The sequence below is a fragment of the Pelophylax lessonae genome, assembly GCF_965119305.1.
Source record: "Pelophylax lessonae genome assembly, chromosome: 1".
Lineage (NCBI taxonomy): Eukaryota > Metazoa > Chordata > Amphibia > Anura > Ranidae > Pelophylax > Pelophylax lessonae.
Genome location: NC_138768.1, coordinates 790,554,019 through 790,567,061, shown reverse-complemented (window position 1 = coordinate 790,567,061; position 13,043 = coordinate 790,554,019). Strand labels below are relative to the sequence as shown.

Below are 13,043 nucleotides of genomic sequence, written 5' to 3'. Positions count from 1 at the left end.
ACAGACTTCCTTCCCCAGCAACAATAGATCCTCTGCGCAAATAGATCCCCTCCAGCAATACTAGATTACCAAGTAGCCAGCATCAATAGATCCTCCAGCAGCAAGCGGCAAAGACCTCTCGCTCAACAATAAATCCCTCCCAGCAACAACTGACCCACCAGCAACATAAAACCCACCCCAGCAACAATACATCCACCATGAGCAACAGAAGACCTCCCCAGCAACTATAGACCCCCATCCTCCACAAAAATAGATCCCCTATTAGCCAGCATCAACAGACCCTCCAGCACACCCAAGCATCCCTTGCCATTACATAGATTCCGTTCTGGAGGTGCTGGAACTGCGTTCCCCCGCGTTCCCGGTTTTACTGCAGTGCAGAAAATGAAATGGTCAGGACTCCTAGCATCTGACAAAGCTGTTTGTAATAGAAAACTAAACAGAATTGGCAGGTGACAGTTGCACAGATGAAATACATAAACAAGAACTGTTACCTACCAAAGATTTGCATTTATATCCATCCAGTTTTTGGATTACACAGCTCTGTCACACAGCACATCCGTGTCTGGCAGGTCAGGAGACCCGATCTTTCTCTGTGACAGTTTTAGGCCTTATGTACACTGCTGCTTGTAAACGGACGTTTAGGAGCAGTTTGACGTTTTTTCCAGAAGCCCCTGAACCCTCCTCTATGTTATCTTATCTGTCCATGTACACAGGGTCGTTTACAGTCATTTACAGGCAGTGGAGTTCAGTGTCGTTTTTTGGAAAGAAATTATTTGCGTTCAGGATGTTCAGAACGTGTGTTTACCGGCGTTTCAAATGCCAAACGCGGCTACCCACGTGTAGCGCTTTTACTGTTTAAAGGGGGAAGGATTTTTTTACCTCTAAAAACGGATCTGAGTGCAAACGCCGCTAAACGCGGTATGTAAACGCGACACAACTGACGTTTTAAACATCCTTTACATAGCTGTTAAGTTCCAGCATTCAAAGGAGGTTTGAAAACATCCAGTGTACATGTAGATTTACTTTTGCTTACAAAGTCATGTCCCCAATCTGAAGAGCTCACCTCTCTGTCACTCAATCTCTTGTCTTGTCCGCATGCTCCTAGCGATGCAGCACGCCTGATTGATCCCCTGTGGTGCTTTTCCCTCTCTGCATTCTGATGTACAGTACACAGCAAGAAACTGATAGCAAGTAAAACCAGCCACTTCTGATCCTTGCATTATTAATTGCATCAATTTCTGTCTATCTGCTTGAGTTTAGTTTTAACAAAACACATTTCAACTATGCAGTTTGCCCACTCTAAAAATACACAAGACCTAATTAGAAATATTACATAACAAATCAGCATTTTAGTTTCCTGGCAACAATGAAGCAAACATTTTCACAGCTAAAACTGAGATGACAAGATGGAGAATGGGAATACAGAAACATTTTATGTGCCAAGAGCCTTGCACTCACAGTTATCACATCTAAAACTTCACTAACTGGCTCCTGGTAATCTTCCATGTCTATTTTAGGTATATAGTGCTGGCAATCTATGCATCACATTACATACTGTGCATTCATATTGGATCTGGTCTTGAGGAGTCAACCTAAGGTCCCGATCTCTCAACGCACACACGGGCCAATTTAAGACAGGAGCCAATTAACCTACAAGTTTGTCTTTGCTAAGAGGGAGGAAACCGGAGTAGGCACAGGGAGAACATGAAAACCCAGCTGAGTTGGGGGAGAGCAGAGGTGTGCGTTGTAGCAGTAACTAAGTCTGAATAACTTTGAGCATATAAGTGGCCATAAGTGAATAAGCGCAGACATGGTGGATGGTAAAAGCAGGGAGAAGACATGCAGGTATTTTGGGATGAAAGTGTGTGTGGGGAGGGGGGGCATACAGGTTCGACAGGGATGGGGAGGGCATTAGGCCAACATGGAGTGTGCTAAGAGCAAGAGTGAGGTGTGTAGGTGTGGTGGTGAAACAGGTCTCTTTTAAAAAGACTCAATCGGTCCTTCCAAGCAGAGTCTGCATACTAAAGCTGCCCATGAATGGATCGAAACCAGTTCAGCTGTGGGACCCAACAAGACTCGATCCATCTATAGGCAGGCTGGTTCTACTGAAGTACAATCAACTAGTCTAATTTTTCGTATGCAATTAATGAAGATATAAACGACTAGCAGTGAACATTGTGTTCTTCAGGCAGGGAAGGCTTCCCACCGGCAGAGCACAATAGCTCACAGTGTGCAGTGAAATCAGAGCAAAGCCGGCCATACACTCTGGTTAAGCAGGGACTTACCAAATTTTGTCCAGTGTGTGGCTTCCCTGCTCAACAGACTTTGATAATTTGATCAACTTCTGTCTCTAATATATATATAACACACATACACTAGGGCTGCACGATATTGGGGAAAAAAGTATATTGCGATATTTCGTTTTTAACTATATATATCGCGATATTTCTCCAGATCAGGATCAGTTAGCAGAGCTCAGCTTTCTGCCAGGGGATCCACCACACTCGTAGTTCTCCGGCCCGAGCCTTCTGTCGGAGCCAGAGTGTCGGTAGCAGCCTGCCTTTGTCCCGCGGTGCTCCTCCGGCATTGCTCCGGACGTCTCTCCCCCCTCTCCTGCTGCATGTAGCCTCTCCGCCGCCATACAATCCGCCCCGTACTCCAGCCCTCCCAGCTCTCCCTCTTAGTCAACAGCCGACCATTACTCCGCCCTGCTCCGCCCATTGTCTCTCCATTGAAAAACATTACAGCCTGATCCTGCCCCCGATGCAGCCAGGAGAGACAATGGGCGGAGCAGGGCGGAGTAATGGTCGCTGGATACTAGAGGCAGAGCTGGGAGGGACGTTTACAATGGCCCCCCCCCCAAAAAAATCCTCCCCTGCAACAATCGTCTCCCTATCCCCAACAACAATAGCCCCCCAGCAACAATAGTTCCCCCAAGCAACAATAAATCCTCCACTGCAAAAAAAGGCCACCAGCAACAATAGACCCCCCAGAAGCCAGCATCAATAGACCCTTCATCTCACCCCACTGGCCCCAGCACCCCTTTGCCATTGCATACATTCAGACTGGAGGTTCCGGGAACAGCGTTCCCGCTGAAAATAAGCCTTGCATACATATACACACACACACACACACACACACACACACACACACACACACAAAGCAGCTACAGACTACAACATCCTGGAGGAAGGGATTCCTTCATCCCACCTTTTTTGTGGATGAAGGAATCTGTTTCAGCAACACTGCTGTCTGAACAGAGAAAGAAAAAAAAAAAAAAAAAAAGGAAAAAAGGGAGTCTAAGCATTTCCAGTACAGGAAGGGAGCTTGTACTACCAGGTTAAACTGAAGGCAAAGCTAGAGTTAATCTTTAAAATCAGAAAGCACTTTCGAGCAATATTTTATACACTCATTCTGCGCCATCATTAATAGCCCAGTTGGCGTACATAGGCTGCTAGGTGCATGAAAAAAAAAAAAAAAAAAAGCTGTATAGTTTTCTCACAATAATTTCCACCTACATTAGTAGGAGTGAGCCAAGTTATATTCTAGAACTGTCATAAATTCCCGACATCTTCATGGAAACCAAACTCTTGACAGCCATTACATCTGTCAGAGATTTGCATTGTCTTTAAACATAAAACTTGAGAGATCTCGGTGTTCTAGCATTTTATAAGGAGATGATGAATAAAGAGCTCTACTTGGTGTTTATAGGTAATACATTAACTAACGTAAGCATGTGAATTATGCACACAAAGCCTCCCGAGAGAGCAGTAAACACAGATGGAAACACCAAATGGCATCTTTGACAAATGGAAGGAAAGAGGCCTTCTATTATTATTATTATTATTTCAGGTACTTCTATAGAGCTGTCAATTTCCGCAGCGCTTTATATATACATTACACATTCACATCAGTCACTGCCCTCGAGGAGCTTACAATCTAAGGTCCCTAAGGGCTCTTTCACACGGTCTGCCTCCGTAGGCGGATCCGTGTTGCTCAGCGGGGATCGATCCGCGATCCCCGCTGAGCCGGTGGATGACAGCTCCGTCTCCGCTTGCAGAGCGGAGAGGGAGGTGTCTCAGCCCCCGCTGCCCTCTATGGGGGATCGGATGAGAGCGGATCGCCTGTCCGCTCTCATCAGATCCGATCCGATTACTGAACGGATGGAAAAATAGGGTTTCCATCCGTCCAGATTTCACGGACAGGATCGGATACGGATGGCAGCGGGTGTCAGTGGAGGGGTCTCCGCTGAGATCCGCTGCCCCATAGAGCTGCATGGAGGATTCGATCAGATCCGCCTAAAAAAAACTGACAGGCGGATCTGATCGGATCGCCCATGTGAAAGAGCCCTAACTCACATTCATACATACATAGTAAGGCCAATTTTATACAGGATCCAATTAACCTACAAGCATGTCTTTGGAGTGTGGGAGGAAACCGGAATACCCGGGGGAAACCCACGCAGGCACAGGGAGAACATGCAAACTTCAGGCAGGTAGTGTCGTGGTTGGGATTCGAACCAGCAACCCTCTTGCTGCTAGGTGAAGTGCTACATCACAGTAACCCAGTATTATCTGCAATCCTAAGTCAATAAATTCTGAGAGCCTCCATAGTAGGAGCACATATATAGTAATGGATAGCTTGGAGAGGCCATTGGGAGGGAGCCCACGCCCACCCCTCCTTAAAGGCACAGGGATGCAATGGACTCCCAGCAAATAGCACAATGACAGCAAAGGTGTCCACTTATAGGTGGAGGCAGTTGCCAATTGTTTGTACTGTTGGTATTTTTGGTGAGGCGGCACAATGGACACCTTCACTGCCATTGTACTATTTGCTGGGTGTCCAATGCGCTCCTGTGCCTTTGAGGGGTGGGCTCCTTCCAGGCAACCTTTCCTATATCTATCTATTACCATACATGTGTTCCTACTATAGAGGCTCTTAAAATGTATTAAGCTAGGACTGCAGAAAATACTGGGGTGCCGTGACATGGATTCTGCAGTTTACGCATGTGTTTGCAAATGCGCGCAAACAAAATCCCTAAGCTCATCTAATGTAAACTGTTAGACAGTAAATTTGGTTTGTTACAGGCTGGCAGGTAAGCTGGAAATTTTTCTTTGTGGTTTGACATGTGTTACCTTTCCATGTGCTCCTTGCCGTTAGGGCCAGTTATAGGTTAGGGCAGTTGCCATTTGTTTGGACAGTGATATGTGGGTTGGTTAGATCAGAAGTGGGGAGCGTTTTTAACCACTTTACCGCTGCTCACTAGAGCTCTACTGCGGCAAAGTGGTTCGTTATCGTCTGGTGACGTAGACCTACGTCGCCAGACACTCCACCTCGCTCCCGCTGTATTCAGTCACAGCAGGAGTCGGGCCAGGGGAGGAGCAGTGATCGTTGGGGAATCGAGTCTGGAGATCCGACAGCTTGTGTAAACAAAGCGGGCGGATCTCCTAAGTGACAGACAGTGAGATTGCAGGGTTCAGCATAGCTGAACATGCGATCTGTCCCTGTGTCACTCAGTCACCTGTGTCACTCAGTCACCTCCCCCCATACGTCAGTAAGCACCAGGCATACATTAACCCCTCCCTCTCCAATAAAATTAACCCCTTCCCTGCCAGTGTCATTTTTACAGTAACAGTGCAAATTTATAGCACTGATTACTGTAGTAATGTCACTGGAAACCCCAAAAGTGTCAAAAATGTCAGTCTAGGGTCCGATCTGTCCGCCGCAATGTCGGGGGGGGGGGGGAGAATCGCCGCCATTATTCGTTAAAAAAAAAAAAACACCAAAAAACGACAGAAATCTTTCCCTTGGGTTAGTAAAAGGCAATAACTTTTGCGCAAACCAATCAAAATATGCTTATTGAGATTTTTTTTTTACCAAAAATATGTAGCAGAAAACAAATTGGCCTAAAAATTATAAAAAAAAATTTCATTTTTACATTTTTTTGGGGGGAATTTCATATAAAAAAAAAAAAAAAGTGAAAAATATATATTTTATTTTCAAAACCACCAAAAGAAAGCTCTGTTTGTGGGCAAAAAAGGACGTAAATTTCGTTTGGGTACGGCTTTGCATGACCGCACAATTGTCAGTTAAAGTCGCACAGTGCCGAATCGCAAAAAGTGGCCTGGACGTAAGACAGCAAAATCCTCCGGTGGTAAAGTGGTTAAAGTGAGCCCACGTCAGTCAGAACTGTATTTAAGAGCATGGCAGTCCACTTTTATTGATGCAAAAACGTAAAAAAAGTCTTAACACAAGAGGTTTCAGCAGCACTCAAACAGTGTCAGTAGAAAATGCTGAGCCACCTGGCTGTCAGCAGAATGATCTCCCAGACCATGAATTCGTCAAGGTTAACTTAGCATGCAGCACCTCACTGCAAGGACCCACTACTGGCCTCTGGATTAGGTTTTTCCAGCACCCCAGGCACTCCCAATCTTAAAAACTTACAGATCCCCCTCCTGGATTCTCTAGTTGCCTCAACTCTCTCAGTCTTTTGCTGACTCACTTATCTGTCCTGACTCTCCCAGACCTGTGTGTAGGGGAATCTCTCAAACATGGAGTCTTGTCTTCCAAGTAAGTTGGAGTACACCTCTATCCCCACACAAAAGCGGTGTCTTTGAATGGTAGCAACTGCTCTGAGCTCTCACCAGGTCTAGTTTATAATGACCCTGCATGCCTGTGCACTCACACAGGCTGCAGGCATTAAGTATAAGTCCAGAAAACAGGGTTAATGGTTCTGTCCCACCCAAGAAATTTTGGAACCTTCAAAACTCCGGGCCCAAATCCAGGATAACAAAACCCGGAGAAAGCACAGCTTTCTCTGCGCACTACACGCATGCTAGAGTCTCTCGAACTGCAAATTTGAGACTGCTGTGTCATCCTTACATCCACTTATTAATCTCATGCCATGGAAGGGCCTCATACTGTCACAGCATATGGCATCTTTCATCGTATGCCCATTTTGAACAGACTGAGTGATGTAGATGCCCATCTGTAACTGGAAATTGTGCTGAGAGTATTAGGCAACTTTTTATCTGGCCATATTGGAAGGATTACCTAAAGGGTCAACACACCCAATAATTTTTAGTAAAAAGTGCCTAACACCAGATACATTTTATGTTAAGTGTGTGCATTAATAAAATGTATTTATTATTGCTCAAACAGGTTGCAGTGATAAAGTTTTTCTTCCCATTTCCATAGAACCATTTTAATTCAGGCATTACACAGGGCTGCGGTAAAACCCGGCAGTCAAGCCATGCCTTTAACACCACCAACCATGACCCTTTTAGCTACAGTGGCCAGGGGTGTAGACCTGTCGTGGCTGCAGCAGGAATTCTACCCCTGCCACTTTCAGCAGGCGCTGCCACTACCCGAAGAGCCCATTCAAGTGAATGGGGCTTCTATGCAATAGCAAGTGAATGGGGCTGCATACGCTATGCGTATGTATGGTTGCGGCGCACTAGCGTGGGGTTTAAGGGGTTAAAGCAGGTGGAAGAGTTGAAAAAAGTGGACTACTCTTCAGAGAACAAAGGCAATGTGAATAAGCCCATATTAAAGGTACAGCCTTTTTGAGCAATTACACAATTGCTGTATATGGTGGTAGATAAAGAAGTTATTCATGTACTAGGTAAGGTCTACTTTAAGAACAGATTCCTCCCTGATTCATCTTTTTTAGAAGAGATCACGTGCCAGTTACTCTGTATTCCTAATAAAGTTCCCCAATGTGGTCATGTTAGCACAAGGAAGATGGGAGTTGAGAGCAATAAAAACACACACAGTGTAGTCTAGTTTGCACTTTAAAATGTACGATACCCTTCACAACTTCCAAATCAGTCAAAGTCTTTCATCCTCCCTTCCAAATCAGCATTATAGTGGTAGAATGTCTTCAAAGAAAGAATTCGCTAAGGGGGGTTGGTTCATATGAGGCCTGGTTATTAAAAAGAAATGGCTCAAACGATAGAAGTTACATTAGCATTTGTGCTTGCATGTTTTCCCCTCCACCACATCGGACCCAGTCTGAGATTACACTTCAATTATAAATGAGCTCTTAGCATACATTAGTAGGCTGCCATCACACCAGAAACATATAGGATGCTAAGGTTGTGTCAGAGCACATAGCTCAACTGTCGGTATACGATGCAGTACTTCTCAGTCTGGATTGCCTTCCCCTATCCCCCAAACCTAAAGGATGACTATTTTTCAAAAATATTCAGCAACGACTCATTACAAATAAATGTAGTTTACAATTTCAAAAGAAGTTTTGTTCTCCCAGTATAATGTGGCAAAATCAGTATAATTTATTTTTTTTTTTTCTATAAGTTCTATAATACGGTTAGTGACTGAAAAATAGTAGAATTTATCAAGTTTCTTCCCAAAACAAAACTATTTTGGCGAGAGATTAGAATCGGTCAGATTTCCATCTGTGTCCCCCTCTCGATTGGTCCTATTTACTATTGTCACAAATACAGAAAGATAGGAGATTGAAAGTTTTACAGCAGTCACCAACACCAAAGAGATAAAAGATGGAGCTCAGTTCCTACATGACCCCCCTGAACAACCAAACATGACATGCAAAGAAGAGCTCAAACATCCCTTGTGAACCCCGACAGGATTGCATTAAAAGAACAACTTCCACTTACATTATTGCCTACTTTAGAAGTACGGAAGTAATGAAGAGTGCTGCAGGTTTCACACTGATCATTGTGCTACCAGTTCTTTACTCTAAACCCACATGATGTTTATGGCACTTTTCCACTGCAAGTACCGGGCTCGGCTCTACTCGGCCATGCTTGGCCCGGTTTGCTTTTCCACTGCTGGTACCGCATGGTACGGTATGGTTTGCTTTTCCACTAAAGTAGTACTAAAGTTAAGTGGGTGGGATAACGATTCTCTGACCAATCAGTGGCTAGTAGTGACTGCATGCAAAGGATTGTGGGATATGGTACCGGTATGGTACCTCTTGGAACCACAATCAAGGTGGTACTGTTTTAGAGAGCCGTACCGTTCGGTTCCATGCAGCGGAAAAGCGCCGCCGTACCAAACCGTTCCTACGTGGTACCAGCAGTGGAAAAGCACAAAAGTGAGCCGAACCGTTCGGTTCCATGCAGTGGAAAAGCGCCATTAATCTGCAGTCCTACGGCCACATTGACCCCTCTGGTCCTTCCTCTGTAGCAGCATGAAACCTCAGTAGTGGGAATGGAAGAATTCCTTTTAAAGGGCAGTGACCTCCAGCAGTTTTATGTAACATTTCCCCAGGCTTTAAAGCCTAATGCAGCAAGTTTCCAATCTACAACACCAGTACCCAGTACAGGGACAGGTTCATCCAGTGCCCATGGCAAGGATGTGGAACTACACCCTCTTCCCCTACTCATAAAGCTACCGCAGTGCGCCCATTCCATCCCCTTGCTTTTTATGGCTGCCATGGAAGGTGCACTGCATGGACATAGCCAATTTCTTTTTTATTAAAGATGTGTAGAAGATTACAATAAAACATTAAGATCAGACAATTTGAGAAGTGGACTTTCCTGTTATGTACAAGATAGTTACAAACGGCCATTCAAACGTGCTAGCAGCCAAACATACACAAACAGCACGTCTGAGGTAAAATCGGATTTTTGTAAGATCTTACCGTAAAATCCTTTTCTCTTAGCTCATTGACAGACGTAGTCTTCTTGATTCACAAGAACTGGGTTATGTTGTCTCCGCAGGAGTAGGACTAGGCAGAAAGAAAAAACGTTCTGGCTCCACCCTAGGGGCAGTCCCAGAGGGTATATCCTCCCTCTCTCTGCTACAAGGCATCAGTTCGGTCACAAAGCAGCAACAGAGAATTTAACCCAACCCAACTCAATGATAGAGGGGCGGGTACTACGTCTGTCAATGAGCTAAGAGAAAAGGATTTTACGGTAAGATCTTACAAAAATCCGATTTTCTCTGTCGCTCATTGACAGACGTAGTCTTCTTGATTCACAAGAACTGGGACATCCAGAAGCAGTGCCACAAATGAGGGGTGGGATTGACAGAAATCAGAATCCAATCTAGAAGGCCCAACCGGTGCCAAACTAGAAGTTTTAAAGGCTCATTATAAACAAAGAATGAGACTCAAAAAAAAATTCCAACGGAAAAAAACCCTCGAGGTAGACCACTGGTCTCCTCAAATGGCGGCCTGCAAAACCTTGCGGCCAAACGAGGCATCAGACGATGCCATTACATCAACTTTATAATGTTTTGTAAAGGTATGCACCGACGACCAGGTAGCCGCCTTGCACACCTGGACCACTGACGCCTGATGGCGAAAGGCCCATGACGCACTAAGTGCCCGAGTGGAGTGCGCCTTAACAGGGAACGGGGGCTCCCGACCCTTAATAGAATAAGCCTGTACCACCGTCTGTCTGATCCATTTGGAAATAGTCGCGGCAGATGCAGGCAACCCCTTTTTGGGTCCATCCGGGATCACAAAAAGTGAATCCGTCTTGCGAAGCGAGTCTGTCGTTTTCAAGTATACCCTGATCGCCCGGACCACATCCAAGGAGTGTAAAGCAAACTCCCGAGGATGACTGGGCTTAGGACACAGGGAAGGTAATACAATTTCTTCATTCAGATGAAATTCTGAAACCACTTTTGGTAGGAAGGATGGATTCGGACGAAGAACCACCTTATCTCTATGAAGCACCAGATATGGGGAACGACAAGATAATGCGGCCAGTTCTGACACCCTGCGTGCAGAAGTGATAGCCACCAAGAAGGCCACCTTCTGGGACAACGTAGGTAGAGGAATCTCCCTAATATCTTCAAAGGGAGGTTTCTGAAGAACCGACAATACTAAATTAAGATCCCAGGGTGGTAACGGCGCGCGCACTGGCGGAGCCAGATGTCGCACCCCCTGGATGAAATTCCGCACCAAGGAATGAGTAGCCAAAGGCTTCTGAAAGAAGATAGCTAATGCTGAGACCTGACTCTTGATAGTACTCAAGGCCAGTTTCTGCTCAACCCCTTGTTGCAGAAAAGCTAATATTCGACTAACCGAATAAGACCGTGGACGGAACCCCAGAGGTTCACACCATGCAATGTAGGACTTCCATGTGCGATGATAAATCTTTCTGGAAGTCGCTTTCCTTGCTTTAACTAGAGTAGGAATAACTGAAGCTGACAATCCCTTGTCCTTCAGCACCTGGGTCTCAATAGCCAGGCCGTTAAAGCCAGCGATCGTAAAGCAGGATGGAAGATCGGTCCCTGAGACAGTAGGTCCTCCCTGAGAGGAAGTCTCCACGGAACGTCCGCCACCAGTCTGACCAAGTCGGCGTACCACGCTCGGCGAGGCCAGTCCGGAGCTACCAGGATTACTGAAATTCCTTCCTCCTCTATCCTGCGAAGAAATCTTGGCAGTAACCCGAGAGGAGGGAAGGCATACATTAGCTGGTATTGCCCCCACGGGGCGATCAGTGCGTCTGCGGTCTCTGCTAGAGGGTCGCGGGAGCGAGCCACGAATCTCTGTACTTTCCTGTTGAATCGTGATGCCAACAGATCCACATCCGGGGTGCCCCAACGTAGGCACAACTGGTGGAAGACTTCTGGATGGAGGGACCATTCCCCCTGATCCAGAGTCTGACGGCTGAGATAATCTGCCTGCCAATTTTCCACCCCCGGAATGAACACCGCAGAGATCGCTGGAACAAATCGTTCCGCCCAGCGAAGAATGCAAGCCACTTCCTTGGCCGCTCGGACACTCTTGGTGCCCCCCTGGTGATTGACATAAGCCACGGCCATGGCGTTGTCCGACTGGATCCGAACCGGGCTGCCCTGGAGCTGCTCGGTCCAGTGAATCAGACAAAGTCTGATCGCTCTCAGTTCCAATACATTTATCGGCAACCTGGATTCTTCCGGGGACCAAAGTCCCTGGACAGATAACTGACCGAGAATTCCTCCCCATCCGGATAGACTGGCATCCGTGGTCACTATCGTCCAATATATTGGCAGAAATGACTTTCCCTGGCTGAGCATCGGAGACCGAAGCCACCAGACCAGAGACTCTCTGGTCTGTTTGCTCAATCGGATCCGATTGTCCAGGGATTCCGGATTCCGATTCCATCTGAGAAGAATCTCTTGCTGAAGAATTCGGGTATGGGACTGGGCAAATGGGACTGCTTCGAAGGAAGCCATCAACCCCAGAACCCTCATGCAAGTTCGAAGAGAAGAGCAGCTGTTGGATAGTAACAACTGGACTGCTGATTGAATCTTCCGGAGTTTCCCTACCGGAAGGAAAACTCTTGTCCTGACTGTCTAGAATTAGACCCAGATAGTCGAGCCTCTGGGTGGGAACCAGAAATGACTTTTGCTGGTTCACCAGCCACCCGAATTCCTGTAAAGAAATTATAGTAATTTCTATGTTTTGCAGCAGGGTCTGAGGAGACTCTGCATGAAGTAGGAGATCGTCTAGGTAACCTAGAATCGATATGCCTCTTTGGCGCAGTAGTGCCAACATTGGGGCCAACACCTTCGTGAAGACCCGAGGAGCCGTGGCGAGACCGAAAGGTAACGCCACAAACTGATAGTGGTTCTCTTCTACGGAAAAGCGTAGAAACCGCTGATGTCCTGCGAAAATGGGAATGTGAAGATAGGCGTCCTTGATGTCTATGGACGCTAGGACATCCCCTGGATGAAGGAAGGCTGCTACTGTGCGAATGGATTCCATCTTGAATTTTCTTATGTTGAGAAAGGAATTGAGTGCCCTTAAGTCCAGAATTGGACGCACTTTGCCCTCTTTCCTGGGTATTGTAAATCGGTTTGAATAAAACCCCTGAAAACGTTCTGTCCAAGGAACGTGGACTACCACTCCTTGTTGTAGTAAATCCGTGACTGCTCTCCGTAGATCTTCTAGACGATCCGGGGAGAGTCGGATATTGGAAGGGAAGAATCGCGCCGGTGGGAGAGATCGAAACTCGATCTTGTACCCTGACCTTATGACTTCGCAAACCCACTTGTCCGGGATTCTGGAAAGCCATGGATCCGGGAACCGGCGAAGACGTCCCCCCACCCCAGTTATGGGTGGG

The 13,043-nt window shown here is 46.3% G+C and overlaps 1 protein-coding gene across 1 annotated transcript in view; it reads right to left on the bottom strand.

The window, feature by feature from the left end:
• WDR1 (WD repeat domain 1) overlaps window positions 1–13,043 on the bottom strand; it is a 123,948-nt gene that overhangs the window by 67,995 nt on the left and 42,910 nt on the right. The gene's annotated exons all lie outside the window — the stretch shown is intronic.